Source organism: Paramormyrops kingsleyae, chromosome 25 (assembly GCF_048594095.1).
Source record: "Paramormyrops kingsleyae isolate MSU_618 chromosome 25, PKINGS_0.4, whole genome shotgun sequence".
Classification (NCBI taxonomy): domain Eukaryota; kingdom Metazoa; phylum Chordata; class Actinopteri; order Osteoglossiformes; family Mormyridae; genus Paramormyrops; species Paramormyrops kingsleyae.
Window position 1 is genome coordinate 23,237,292 of NC_132821.1, and position 16,187 is coordinate 23,253,478.

A 16,187-nucleotide genomic window follows, 5' to 3' on the forward strand; every position below is an offset into this window, starting at 1 on the left:
AAATGCCTTTCCGTGGAGGAAGACGTACAGAAAGACGGTGATAACATCCATGTTTAGCTGATGCGCAGATTTATGCGCTAGGTCTGTGCATGTATTTTTAAACAATGCTATTTGTACGCGATCTGGATATGAAAAATATGATACCGTCGCTCAAGGTTGGTTAGATAACACATAAATGTAAGCAGTGTTTAATATGTTCATGACATTTTTACCTAAAAGTTTAAAAGCTAATTCCTTTATATTTTTAGAGCATAAAGATAATAAAAGGATTATCAATAAACAAGTGGCATCACAAGTAGTAATGATAAGTTGTTGCTAATTCAGGCACCTTCGTCTAATTTCGTTTTCACAGCATGTAAATGAATGACTGGGTTTAATAGAATGAAAAATAGGCTATTTTAGCATTAATGCACGGTCCATGTACAGGCCTAAGTGTTTAAATACGCAGAGGTTTTGGGAAAATGAGTCCAGTTCTCGTAGACGACTTCGAAGCAGTTAAGCAATCAGATACTTGTAGTGTTACGGAGATTTAATTTCCCTGGAGCAAATGCGCAAGCTATTTTTAATAACTAATTCCTGTAAGTCGTTAGCAGCGATTTAACAATAATATTCCTGTGTGCTGTTTCATACACTCATAACGTTTATTTGCCTGTATTAGCTAAACACACAGATAATATGCATTATAAACGTGTAATCTAGTTTATATGTTGAATAATATAATGCACGTGCACGCAACTTCGTGTAGAATTAGATCAGTACCGGTCCTAGCCAATGTGGAGCTCTAGGCGAGCATCAGTGCCGGCGCCCCCCCTCAGAAGTTGACGCCCTAGGCGGGCGCCTGTGTCGCCTGTAGGACTGGCCAGTCCTGCATTAGATGTAATAAACGGAGAAGACAGCTGTCAGCTCCACTGATTTAATATCTCGCAAACGGAAGGTATGTAGGCTTACCCGTGAAGCGCAAGTGGTGTAGATTCAAGGGCGGTCACTTTGTTAACATTTAGTACTCTTTGAAGTGCGTTATATTTCGAGACGGTTCCTCCGCTTGTACCGAAAAAAAAACAGCCCCACGCAATCGGATAAATACTGACCCACACAGCCAAGCCTTATTCCCACAACGAATGCTGACCTCTTCCTTTCACTCTGGGAAAAATATTTTTGGTTCCCCCCACTATACAGATGGACTCATGTGTTGTGTTATTTATCGTTGCTTTCATCATAAAACAAAAAAAAAGACTTTTAGATAGGCATGCAGTTAAATATTACGTGGTTCCGTTGTTCCCCATGTGTGCTTGATTTTTTAAAATAGCCAATTTATTTAGATTTTAAACTTCGTCCGGAATCAGCCTTGTTTGATCTAGAAGTGTTTCACACGCCTTATCGGCCAAAATTTTCCTTTTTGTCTTATTTCAGTTTGTACACACCATCTGGGACAATTAAATAGTCCACGGTCATTCACGCAATGCATGCCACTGGTACCGTAGGAAAATGGGTAGGTCTATGAGATCCTGTGTAGAGAGGGTGTTTTAAATTACCAGCTAAGCTTTCACAGGATTTACTTAAACGTCGGTTAGTCTGGAATTAGTAATATGCAGGTTTCCACTCAAACAGTAAAATGAATCCGTTTTTAAAAGCCATTACTGTTCCATATGACTTGACAAGAGACTACTTCTAAAACTAGTTGGTAAAGGTACTGTGAAGCCAGCAGGTGGCGTCCTAGTTAAAAAACGGAACTTGTGTGACCTATAATATAATACATCACCTGTGAACGATGTTTTAAACTGCATAATATGTAAATGTAAATCTTAATTAGACGACAGTCCAACAGGAAATTTTTAGTAGAGCTTCAGGTCACGACCAAAACAAAGTTAATAATTAAATGTTTTAATACTCTGCCTTTGATTAACAAGACTAACCCCAAAAAATCGCTTTTGTCCTATGGCAGCTGCGGTTGTAATGCCGTGAAAAATTGTTACATCTTCATAGGTCACTTCCATCCCTTTATTATGCCACGTATGGTATCCGCAGTCCCGCCACCATTAGCGCAATGACAACGGTAACAAAGGACATCCAAGTCCTCGTAAAATAATCAGAAATTTAAATATCCGAAAACAAATAGCGCCGTTGACACATATAAAGGTGTAGCTGGGGGATATATTGAATCTCGTCAAGCTTAATGTTAAAATTCAGGATTGTCACGTACAGACAGACATATACTCCTAAAGCTCACAGCTGCCAAAATCGCTGTCATTACTGAATCCCAGGAGACCCACTTTAATCCTATTAATCCTTGTTAACTCACAGTTCTCATGGGGCTTTTATATACTGCGTGTAAAGGCTGAAGTGTAAATTAAATAGTGTGCAGCCTACTCTAGGGAAAAACGTTGTTGCATTAGAAGAAACAGGACATTGTTTACGAGTTTGTAATTACACAATTTTACTCAAATGTACTTTTACACAATTCAAACGTGTGATTTCCGCTTGCCGGAAAACACACATTAATAAATCTACCCAACAAACAAAACCAAAAATGTATTTCAGAAGACTTCTCAGTACACGTCTGATTGAATTGCCACTGCAGCTAATATCTAAATTTATCTGTGGTATGCGTTTCTATACTTTTAAGGGAACAAGGTGCTTCCCCCCTGAGGTCTCTTAAGAAATTGAGGAAATACGACTAAATAGTTCATGTCTTTTTAATAAAGTCAGCGCAAGAGGCACTGCTTGCATGAAGCTGCACTTGTCCGACCACAGTTCGAGTTGCGCAGCGCTTCCAGAGCCGGTTGCGCACAGCCGAAACTACAGCGTATTAATCGGAAACCTCCAACCGCCATTGCTCTGTAAACCAGACGAAGCTACGAATAGCTTGGCTCCGCAAATAAAAAGCGATATTCTGAGAACAGCAGGGAAGGTTTTATTCGGACTCTTGGAATAATATTACTGCACAAATTTTGGAACGTTTTGTCGTTTCCCGGAATGTTTTTGTGCTTTTAGAGTGTTTTAGAGCATATGGTGCCACCACTTTAATTAGCTAGGATATAAGCCCGTCCACATTGAGCAGTCAACACTAGGACAGCCACGCAATGAACTCCTGCAGAGTAAACATTATGATACGGAAAGTACATCAAGCCCAGCTCACAGTCAGCCGTCCAAAGTAGTCACTAACTCCACCGCATAAATCACTGACCAGCGACCGCTAACCTAGCCCATCCAGCAGGCCCTTTTTGAAGAACCAGCCACCCAATGAGTTTCGTCGGCTAGCAGCCTGACAACCAGTCAGAAGCTAATTCCTCAAGTGTCCTCATCTGTTCTGCATTTGGCCAATCAGAGGCGCAGATTGCCAGCAGCTGAGGTGGATCTCGAAGCCGCTTCCACCGTGGGTTTGCAGTGTCTACGTTATTATTGCCGCGCGGGAAAGAACGGGAGCTTCGGAGAGGACAGGAGAGCACGATCCGCCGATTTCTGTTTAACAATGACAGCTGGGACCTCTGCCCCATTCAAACACGTTAGCGACAAATCAGTCTGAATCTTCGAGGGTCGATTTTAACAGAAACCTCCCTTCATCCTCATTCCGTCACACCAGAAGGACCAGAGATGGCATGATCAGGGTGCCACAGATGTTTCTGACTGACCAATCCGAGGACCTCAAAGTCACTGGTAATGCTGTTCGATTGGGCGGGGGAATCTTTTCATGTGACTCAGCTCAGCAGATGGCTGACAGTCTCTCATAGCTGTAAACATCCACCCAAACAGCCCTTACTTATCACCATGTCTGTTGAGCCCTCCACATGGAAGCAATTGATGGACTGGGCCTGTGTAGCAGGTGGGGAACCATTTGAGAGTGACTGGTATGGAAATACAAGCTAGCGCTCTGCATCGCCATCTCCTCAACACTATTCCCCGAGGTCATCTGGCCTTGTATAACACTTCTCAGGCTTGCCCACAGAATCTATTAGTGGTTACTTTCCTTTGCCCACTTGATACCACTTCTATCAGACAACAGAGCACACAGCCCCACTAGCACGCTAATACAAGTGTTAGCCACCTGCGCTGTCATCACATCACAAACACCGGTCGATCCTATTAGGCCGATCCAAGGAGATGTAGCCTGTAGTGGCCAATCGGTTCATGTCGATGAACTTCTGGTCCAAACTACATCCTTTCTCACAGATCAACACTTGCGTCATTTTTAGTGATCTCTCTGTAGTTAAACAAAACCAAATACAGGCAGCTTTCCGCTCTGTTGCCTTCGGTAGAATGAGTGAAAGGAGGTACCCAATACCAGCAGATTATTTTCGATGCAGCATAGCAACACTTCAAATGTTAATAAAAACAACATCAAGCTGGAATTCTATTGCCAGCTGTAGTTCCATCTGTCATGACTTGCCAAACTGATGCATCTGTGCAAATGGATGTTGATTGAATAATTTTGAAAGTACCTGCACCCACTCCCAAATAAAACCTTTTATATTTTAGCATTGTTTTTTATTGGAAAAAGGGCTTTTGTTGTATTTGATTTGTAAGAAAATATTAATGCAAAACATCAACTCGTGTTTGTCGTAAATTCAAAAAGATGTTTGTGGTTTTAGGATTTCCTTTGAGTTGTAAATTTCTTTGCCGTAAGTTTCGGCTCTCTTCGGCTGGCGTGACGTCAGTGATGACTCTGCGGTAACTCATTACTGTCCGGGTCCTCTTTTAATTACTGCCATCCTAAAAAGAACGCGTGAATCGGAGGCAGAATTTCTCGCGCTTTGCCGAACGAACGTGAGTTTATTATTGCTTGAATAGGAACCAGGTCTCTCTCCAGTAATGCACACCATGCCGAGCAGGGGGAGAGACGCATTCCATTCACACACAACTGCATGTCACGTGACTACTATTTAATTATAGACGCCTTTTGTTTCATGCCCAAATCATTACGGTGTTTATGTTGATCCGGGCACGTCTTTGCCATGGTAAACTTTAACAAGCCAGGCGATCAGTAATCATGTTACTGTCCCTATCCTTTGCTTCGTACTTACGTTGTGGAGACTCATGCGTGCCTCGATCGCTGTAGACAGCTACAACAGAGCGCTGCTGCTACTATTTAAGAAAAATCGGATTAAATCTGGTTTGAAATAAATTAAAATTTACTTCAGAACTCCCTCCGCGGTGCTAAAAAAAATCAAATATATGCCCAGTAACACGACGCGTGTCTCTGAAGTTTAAAATATATCCGAAATACCGGGAATGTCAGTAAAACAGGACTTATGCACAGCATTTACTGTCAGGCGGGGATGCTGCTGATTCCTGTATGCTAACAGCGATACGAATGAGGGTGTTGCGCTTCTTCTGATCTCAAGGGGAAAAGAACACCCCCTGAATGAAGGTACAGCCTCATGGTCTGTGCACCTTTAAACTTTCAATGCCCCGTGAAGGAGAGACGAGAACACAGTGTACTTGTTTTTGATAAAAAAAAATAATAAATTGCTCCGGGACGCGCAGATCGTTGCCGCACTAATCCTACTACTGGGTAAGAGAAACCAGTGTCATCGTGGGCATCCTGAACCCCAGCCCCCCCAATGCCGCACGGGCAGACATCGTGCAAGTATATCACATTTCGCGCAAGTATATTAAATTCCAACACATAAGATGCGGAGGATGCGAAAAGGAGGATTTGAAGGCTACTCTCCATCATGCTCATCTACAGGTGTTATCCTGCAGACCAACCATGGGCAGCATATAGATGTTAATAGTGTATCAGATTTCCCAGACACCTGGGGGAGATAGATAGGAGGGGTTCCACAAAGCAGGATTTCTCAGTTAGCGGGATAATTTAAGCCAAAAGTGAAAACTGTCCAATAGGAAAAGAGGTAAGTGACATTCCTATTGGATAATCCTTACATTTGGTTTAAGTTAACTGGCTATTGCCAAAATCCTGCTATGTGGAATACTCCCCCGATCCGGGGTTTTTTTGGTATGTCTTTGTCACTGATATTAATACCCCAACACATGTTGATTTCATATATTAAGCCATGATTAGTACATGTAATTTGTTGAGCATACACTTTTATCCAAAACACCACACATTTGAGAAAACAAGATCAAACACCTCCCAGGATTATTAGAGCACAACAGTCACATCATTCTGTTGACCGTGGGATTTGAACCCGTGACCTTCTGATTACAGTTAAAGCACCCTTACCCACCAAGCCACACATTGCCCTGCTATAGCCTTGTACTCAGCGGAAATCTTGGGACGCTTTCAATAACACGACCCATATACAGATATATAAGACTGTAATGTATTTGGTTACTAGTTAATTTCCTTTTTTCGTGGTGTGAACATGGTGCAATGAGTGTGCAAAAATAAATAAATAAGTTGAAATATTGGATCAGCAGGGGTGCAGTGCGGAAACCAGAAGACGGGTTCTTTGCTGGCCGGATGCTCTGTACCATGGTCTGAATTATACACCCTGAAGTGATTTAATCAAAACCATCTAAGTGTGATATTGTGCATAGTCCAAACTTCTACAGCACTACATTCCAGGACCTCAGCTGTAGGCGGTAGAAATGGGGGAGGTGGGGGGGGGGAATGTTGCCTATCAGATAATTGGCTCTTTCCCCTTGTTTCAAATGATGATTGATTGGTTCATTTTTGGGGAAAAAAGTCACGCCACGTTTCACTGTAGCTGTAAGCGTGAATGCTGTCTGCAGCGTCCAAAATTACCCCGATGGTAAAGATGATAACACTTGCCCCCCTTCGACAGGATGTTAGCCTGATGAAAGGGCAGCTCTGGAAAACAAAGGCCCTCTGGCTTGTCCCTGACTCTAGCCCGTCGCTGAGATTCCCTTCATACTGGCCCTGTGCTCAAGGTCAGGCAGGAGGAAGCGCTGCGTTGTGCGCTCACGAGGATCTGTCACAAGGGCCGCTGTTGTCATGGGCACCGCTAACGGGTGCTAACAGCTAATGGCTAACGGCTATCTTTTAAATGCTTTCAGACAGAGGAAAGGAATATGACTTATGTCTTAGTCGTCCTTTACAGGAAAAGGGACGCCTTTGAGCAGTGCACTGTGAATTTACCCAGAAGCCATCCTCTTGTTGTCATACATTCCTTAGCTTTGTATCATGTAGCACCAGCGAAGCTTGCTAACCACTAGTCATGCCTAATAGTGCCAAGGAGAACAATGGCTCACACATACGTCTTCCGCAGCTATAAGTGTCTGTGTGACGTACGGCGTCACCTTGACAGTCAGGCCAAGGGTGCGAGTAATTGCTTGGAGTTTCGTGTAGCTGCATGCCGCGGTGTGGCCGTCGTCCTCCGGCTTGTGGTGTGACGAATCGTGACCTGCTGGCCGTTAATCGGTATGGTTAGCCGACACGATGAACCCGTGCGAGTCTCCGCTATTTTAATGGCGCGTTCGGCTTCACGGAGCACAGTGAGGATAAATTTAAAATGAATTGCTCCATCGGCAATCACGTCAAAAGCGTAATTTGGCCCAAAATTCAGAGAGCGTTAATGAAAGCCATGTGACTGCACACACACAACCGTGATGTAGCGGTAACCTAGCATTCCGTAGCATCTGACCGTGACCCTGAGCTGCCCTTCTCTTAGCCCTTAAGCTTTGACTAATACTAAAGTCATCAGAACCGTAGGCATAGTGAAGATATTACCTCCGATTTTGGTGCTACATCATTACCACCTCAACAAGCCACGCTGTCATACAATCGATCCTACAACAAAGGATGTGGCAACTTCATTAACCCCTCGCGTCTATCCTAGGAAGACCAGAGGCGTGTCCCCAAAGCATTGTGCGGAAAGAGGAAATTGGGATCGCATGACACTTAATGTGCTGTAATGCATCAGTACAGCACGTCTTTGGACCAGAGGAGGGAAGGAGAGGTACAAAGCTGCAAGTCAAAGTATGGCACCCGCCTTGGGCTGGGCCGCCATGCTGATCTCAGGCAAGTTCACTTGACCGTTTCAGTCTTCGCAAAGACATGACTGACTTGCGGGATCCTTGTAGGCACTTCATCGCTGCCGAACTATCCGCAAGCCTTCAGGTGGGCCCTTTGTTCGCCTCAAAACCCCCAGCGGTGACATCATTTTGGAGCGATTGCTCACTGTCAGCGGCGGAGTGCGCCGGGGGATTGAATGGCCGGGGAACACAATGCGGCATTGTTCTGCAGGAGCCACGACACGGAGCTGACGAGCACTCGCGCGTCGGGAGGTGACGACGCATTGATTTCAGGATCCGTCTTCCTTCGACGGCTTCCATTCCTCGAATGCCGGCCCCCTCATGGTGGCTCAACCCCCCCCCGCCAGTCATATTTATAAGGGTAGTATCTCATTCGTTGCCAGTGTCTCTGGAGAACAAAGTTGCTCTGTGCCGGAGGACGAGATCATTTCACCGCTGGAACGGTCAGCCTTTTTTTTGTTTGGCTGTCCCCCTAGTGAAGTTTGACAAACGGCAACTATGGCGCCGGCCGGCGGTATTTCCATGCCGGTGCCCTGACGAGTGCCAGATGCGAGGCTTGTCAGGCCCCGGCGGCCGTCTGACACGATATTTACTCCTCGCCAAGGCCGTGGCAGACGTCACGCTGATCCCAGAGCAGCTTTTGGGGTGTCAGGGTGTCAAGTATGCAGCAAACCCTCAGCACATTTTCCGTTCTTCCACACTTCCACAGGCCAGCATAAAATATCCGGCATAATTCTGTGGGTGCTTATTCCACGTTCGGGTCATGCACCCTGGATTTCGGCAACGGACGTCCTTGGCACATAATGTGGCACAGACGACACATCCTGTTTGAGGGCTCAGGGGGTGAAATAAGCAAGCAGCCATGACAAGTCTTCCAAGCCCCCCCCCCCCCCCCCCACCCTTAACGGAGGACATAATTTAACAGCTGGTCAAAGGGTTTGGCTGCTTTCAAAGAATTCCCCATAAAGTAGTGCTTCTCCCACAGAAGTCCATCCCGTGCATACCTAAGCAACCGCCATTTACTGGTGGTCAGAGGCATCCCAGGGGCTGGGAGTATTAGAAATGGAAGTGTATCAAACCCCCAAACGAATTGGGGGCGTAGACTGAGCAAAGTGCCAATCGATAAGCATAATTTTTACACACCTACAGTACCTGCAACACAAAATCAGTTGTGAACACAGACAAGATCAAGAGCTAAATAAAAGCAAAGAATCTGACAGGATGTAACCATAGGTTACAAGTATAAAAGGTGTAACTTTTAAGGTTGTTGCACTGCCAATTGGGTACCATAACCACTCGAACATATCCTTTGGAAAGAGATTATTCTCTATATATTTGAGCCTTCATGTGTTTACTGGTCTGAAATGGTAGCCCCAGATGGTCTTAAGTGTCGAATTTAATATGTTGAGAGCGTGTTATGCGTTCCACTCCAAAACCCACTTTTAAAATGAAGTTCTGAAGACCGCAGGTCACATGACATCCACAGCCAACAGCGGCAAAGATGGCTGAGAGCGCGTCAGTAGTAAGACCAGGATCAGCACAGATTCTTATCCTCAGAATGATAAATGCTTCTTAACCCTCCTATTATGTTGCGGGTAAAATTGACCCGTTTTAAAGTTTGAAGATTTAGGAAAAATAGTTAAAAAAAAATTTTTAGTATGAAACTACTTCTGCTGGCCTTAATTAGCGTAATCAACATATAATATGAAAATGGTTCATCTCATATATTTGCAACCACCCCCCCTGAAAGTTCATATCACAGATACTGTTCGGGTTAATTTGACCCAGCAGCAAAACTGGAGGTAAAAGGGTGTCAGAAATGTCAGAGTATTTCTGTCTTTGCAATTGTGAGACATATTTCACTACAATCACACATGCACACACACACACACACAGACACGCGCACACACACATCCACGCACACGCACAAACACACACACATGCACATCCACGCACACGCACAAACACACACACACGCACATATACGCACACACACAGACACACACAAACACACACACAAACACACGCACACACACAGACACGCACATCCACGCACACACACACACACAAACACACGCACATCCACGCACACACACACACACACACAGACGCACACAGACACGCACATCCACGCACGCACACAAACACACACACACAAACACACACCCACACACAGACACAGGCACACACACAGACACGCACATCCACGCACACACACAAACACACACGCACACACACAGACACGCACATCCACGCACACACACACACACAAACACACGCACATCCACGCACACACACACACACACACAGACGCACACAGACACGCACATCCACGCACGCACACAAACACACACACACAAACACACACCCACACACAGACACAGGCACACACACAGACACGCACATCCACGCACACACACAAACACACACACACACGCACACACACAGACACGCACATCCACGCACACACACACACACAAACACACGCACACACACACACACACACAGACGCACACAGACACGCACATCCACGCACGCACACAAACACACACACACAAACACACACCCACACACAGACACAGGCACACACACAGACACGCACATCCACGCACACACACAAACACACACACACACGCACACACACACACACACAAACACACGCACATCCACGCACACACACACACACACACAGACGCACACAGACACGCACATCCACGCACGCACACAAACACACACACACAAACACACACCCACACACAGACACACACACAGACACGCACATCCACGCACACACACACACACACGCACACACACAGACACGCACATCCACGCACACACACAAACACACACAAACACACACCCACACACAGACACAGGCACACACACAGACACGCACATCCACGCACACACACAAACACACAGACACACGCACATCCACACACACACACACACAGACATGCACATCCACGCACACACACAAACTCACACACACACAAACACACACACACAGACACACGCACACACACAGACAAGAACAGGGCTGAACTCCCTGCTGAGCTGCTGGTAATAAAGAACAGGGCCCCTCAATCTTCCATGTTCCGAGTTACTTATCCTAATTGCACCATTACCTGTTAGAGCTAAGGAATACCAGTGCGCTAAATATTGGTAGAATAATTAGTAAAGTAGTTAGTGATTAAATATTTAGACTTATTGTTAAGATTTTTTTATTTTCAGACACCTTTTGGATGATTAAAAATGCACCGGGTAAAATTGACCCAGGAACACCATTGCTGTTCCTGAAAAATGAACATAATAGGACAGTTAAACTAAACACATTCTTGCTATTAATCCTTTTCTCCAGCGGAATTTCCAGCTGTAATTTGCTTGGCCAAAATATTAGCTCTTTCAATATCTTCAATATGATGATCCTCACAAAAAAGTCTTTAGTACTGTACAGAACTGACACATTTTTATGTCTGTTCCACTTTGCGCTTTAAAAGCAGTGGATCAGCCAATAGCTATCTTACTCATCCAAGTCTCACATTCATGTCGCTTGAAGACTTTATTTATACATATATATATAAATAAATAAATAAATAAATAAAAACTAGGCAGGGAGATCAGGAGAGGAACACAGGGTGAAGGGTAAACGGCGGGGTACACGGAGTCAGCAGCAGAACACTACACGTAACAATAGAATGACCGGACTGGGGAGCTCAGGATGAGGCGGCACTATATACACCACAGATGAGGGAGCAGACGAGAGGCACCTGGGGTCATCCACAAGAGGGCTGAAACGAGAGGCACCTGGGGTCATCCACACGAGGGCTGAAACGAGAGGCACCTGGGGTCATCCACACGAGGGCTGAAACGAGAGGCACCTGGGGTCATCCACACGAGGGCTGAAACGAGAGGCACCTGGGGTCATCCACACAAGGGCTGAAACGAGAGGCAGGGTTAAACGAGGAACAGGTGTCGCTCGTTAGAGAACACGGGAAAGAGGCATGCAGGGCATGATATACTATACATTTAAGTATATTTAAGTATTGTATCACAGGGCAAAATATCACTGAAGTGATTGGTTTTCTTCAGCCGCGGGACTAGATCAGCTGAGGTGGCACAGAACTCTTTGGGTTCAAAGCCCTGATGACTCAATGCAGCATCAGCATTCAGACAGTGGAGAGAATGGAAGTGCGTAGTCTGTTTGGGTTAATTCACCTTAAGACGCAGTTATTCTACCCACGTCGGACTTTCTTTCAACAGCGCGGCGCCTTTCAACAAACGTGCAAACTATCGGGAATAAAAAGAACATCGCTCACATCCGTGAGGGATTGTAAAAATCTAGAGATGGCTTTAACAGCCGTGGACAGCTTTTACAGGAAACATCAGGATGAACCGATGGCTAAAGTTGCAGATGGGGGGGAATTGGGGTTCGGGGCGGGGAGGCGTTAAGTTAACAGACGTTAGGGTCCGCTGTCCGGACAGGTCAGGACGGCAGGTTTGCAAGTATTACTTGCAGTGCTGGAAAAGGAGAGAAGTTGCTACTAGTCTACCAGGCCAGTTCAGTAACAAATGTAACGTGTTTACTAGCCAGCCGGTTAACGCCTGGTTAGTCCTTACCTTTCATCTAAATTATTTGCCAGCCTAATTTACAGCCCTGGTAACGTGTGTTCCCATGCGTTTTTATGCCAGGCCGGGCATGCTGAGTGCCTTTGTGGCTGGTAACATTGTGACATATTTTCCGATGAGCTCTACACGACCTCCCAAATATCTGCGGGCAAAGAGTCACACTTACCCATAATTCCATGGTCGGCTGGCATCTCCCAATGAACAATCCCCTCCATTCTCCTCTCTGTGGGGTTTACTCAGGTTTGTTTCGGCTGTTTGCTCATTCTATGTGATGTCAGGATCAAAGAAGGAAGAGGGAAAGAATCTGTAGGGTTCACACATCGGGTCTTAATCACGGTTTGAAGGAGGCAGCACAATAGAAGCAAAATGCTGAATGCCTCGTCGCCGGGGAGGATAATGGGGGCAGTTAACGTGCGGTATTCATCTTTCCTTGCGCATTTCATCTCACGCTCACTCTGGCTAAAGTCACACACTTAATTACCCACAGTTCCAAGCAGTTTGCTGTAGGTTCAAACACTTCTGAATGTATGTAAACTTTAAATGACTCATATGTGCAGATGTTTCCAGCGTGTATAAAGGAAATTCATCTCAAGTATTCAGTCATGGTTCAGGTACACAAGTGACAGTTAGACTTATTTCTCAGTAAAAAGTACACATAAAAACAAACAAACGAATAAATTAAAATACAATGTGGTGGTGAGATGACCGGAGGCTGAGGTATCAGGGGAGCATAGATACTCTGGCACATTCAGACGCCCCAGAGCTTTACAGGGGAGCCTAGAATTTTCAAATGTACACATAAAAGTGAATGGGGAGGCCCAAGGGGGGAGCCCAGGATTTTTAGGTATACACCCCAGCTAGAGGTGAGTGTACCTTTCCCACAGGTAATCACCCTGACTCTTAGCTATACTGCAGAAATAACATTAAGGCATTTGGCGCACCTTCTGTTAGCTTATATTAACGGTTTGACGTTTTACATTATTAGTACTTTGGACCTCAGAGGCACATGGGAAGTCGGACGGCGGGATGTTTTCGAGAAATCATCGAGCAAATTCCCTCAGGGTGGTCCAATACCGACATGACTAATAAAGCGCTAATTAACCGCTGCTGCTGTTGTTTCTACAAAAATGTAACAAAATGACCCTGCTTCCTGTTCCAAGGAACGAGGCACACTACCGTAAGCCAACGGCAGTGTTTACCCGTAATATTTCCAGACAAACAGAAACTTTGGGACAAGATTAGGCTTCGATGCATCAAAACCACAGCTTTGGTGTTTTACAGATCCACTGCCGGTGCAGACCACCCATAATGTGCTACGTCGGCGAGTTCAAGATTAGGTCACATCCATGACTGCGAGTGAACAGAGACATAACTGTTCTGGAAAGACTTAGCGAGGAAGCCAGAGGAACGACTGCGGCAGCTTACACTGGACCAGGACTGGACCTAGACCTAAATATGTAAAACTCCCTATAGCAGCTAAGTTGGGAAGATTACTTTAAAAAAAAATCAAACAATTTAAGTTATCCCAGGCTGCACCAGGGGGTTCACCTGCTACATCTCTGATGATAGAACAGCTTCACTGTCTAGGCCTTTGATGCATTGATGAAGGACGGTTCATGTGAGCAGCTTCACAGCAAGCTGCTCGAGAAACAAAGATGGACGCCCAAGAGGTCAGAGGTCACGATGGCCAACACCTGTGACCCCACCCACCAAGATCACCAGATGATCAACTCCATACGGCGGCTGAAGAAAAGGGTGAGCGCTCAAGCTGGTGCTTGTTCCAGTCCATTCCCACAACTTAAGTGATTCAATTAGCAGTTAATGATCTGTACTATTTATACCTATGCATTTTCTTCAAAATACAAAACCAACACTGTGCATTCTGGGAATGCACAATTAGAGCTAAAAATCCCACTTCTGTTCCATTTTAAGGCCAGTACAATGACCGTGTTGGACCAGAAACTGACCAGGAACAGCGGGAGCATCTTCTGACCGTTTAAGTAGCTCAGGCATTAAAGGCACCACGACTGGTTATAGACTGTTTGCAGGTTTAAACCCCAGTGCACAAACATTTGGATCCATGGGCTGGCAGTCTTGAGGAAACCAGTATGTACTATATGTAACAGCTTTCATTTTGGCACTTCTGTTCCTTAATAATCATTATGCCCAAACTTTAATTTACCTGTTTTTTCACTGATTTTCTTTTCGACCAGAGAACAGGTTGAGAGCTGCAAGGTTCAGAACAGGAGTGAACAGGACATCGGAACCCAGGGCATGTTCGGGAATCAGAGTATTAATGAGTATTCACAGTCATCGGCCAATCATGTAACGCTGTTCTTACAAATATTAATGAGTTTTCCCTAACCACTATGTAAAACAAAAATTCTCGTCTGGGGAAACCCGGACGTACAGTTACCTTACAGTTAACTCTCGTTTTATCTACATGCAGCTTACACATGTACAACTGATATACTTGTATACAAGTCTTTTTCAACAAAAGTTCCAAAATGCTAAGCTAAAGTTTGTTGAACTTCAAGCAAACAACGCAATTCACTGTTCACATGAAAAACAAAAATAGTGCCAGAGCCAATGGTTTCCAGAAGTTGAGCAGCGTGAGACGTAGGGAAGTGCATATTGTTTAATTTTTAAACGTGTGCATGAGCCTTGCAAACGTTGTGTGATGATACTGAATGGCTGCCGTATATTGAAAATTGGTGCCTTTTTCTTCACTTGGTTCTCCACTGTAACTTGCAACATTGGGTCATACAGGTTGCAGCGCGAAACCGAGACAAACCACCCAGACGGGGGCCCAAAAGGAGGACGTGTCCAGGAAAACCTGGATGTACGGCAACCCGACAGAAGACCAAACAAAGAGGGCAGAGGTGGGAATCTAAACAAGCATGCCCAGCAGGTCCACTGACCTTGGGGGCTCCAACAGGATACAGGAATGTTGTCACCATGAGCAAAAGCTCCTCAGGCAGGCTGATGTGGGAAGAGTCATGTGACACAGCCCTTGCCGTGATGTCATTTCCTGCCCATGTGACATGAAGCAATGCCTTAGTGATTCAGAGCAGTAGATCACAGGTCAGAGGGGGAGACTTACTGCGATCTCTTAGGGATCTGGCTGAAGTCAGATTGTAATTCTCGGTTTAAAAGCGTAATCACCAGAAACAGAAGATAGTTCTTGGGTATATGCTGAACTAACACAGAATGGGGGTCTGAGTGTTAGAGTAGCTGAGGGTTATGCGCGTGTCGGGGAGGCATGAGTGACCCCAGATCTCCCCCTGTGCCGTAATGGGGCCCGCCTGGTGGTCCGCCCCTGTCAGCAAGACCTAAGACCTGCGGAAGGCACATCCGGGGCATCGGGGGGGGGGGGGGAGGGGGGGGGGTGTTGCCCACTGAATTCCCGACTAGGAGTCATTAGGGGGTCAAATTTATTTTGGGGTGGGGGAGATGGAAATCACATAATTCTGATTAAATTGTGCTTCAGTCTGGAGTCCACCAGTTGAGTACCCTTGATAGTAGATTTACCTTTATACAAGTGAAATTACACAGAAGGGTTCAGGGGGGGGTGGGGGCGACGGTATATTTTCAGAAGTGAT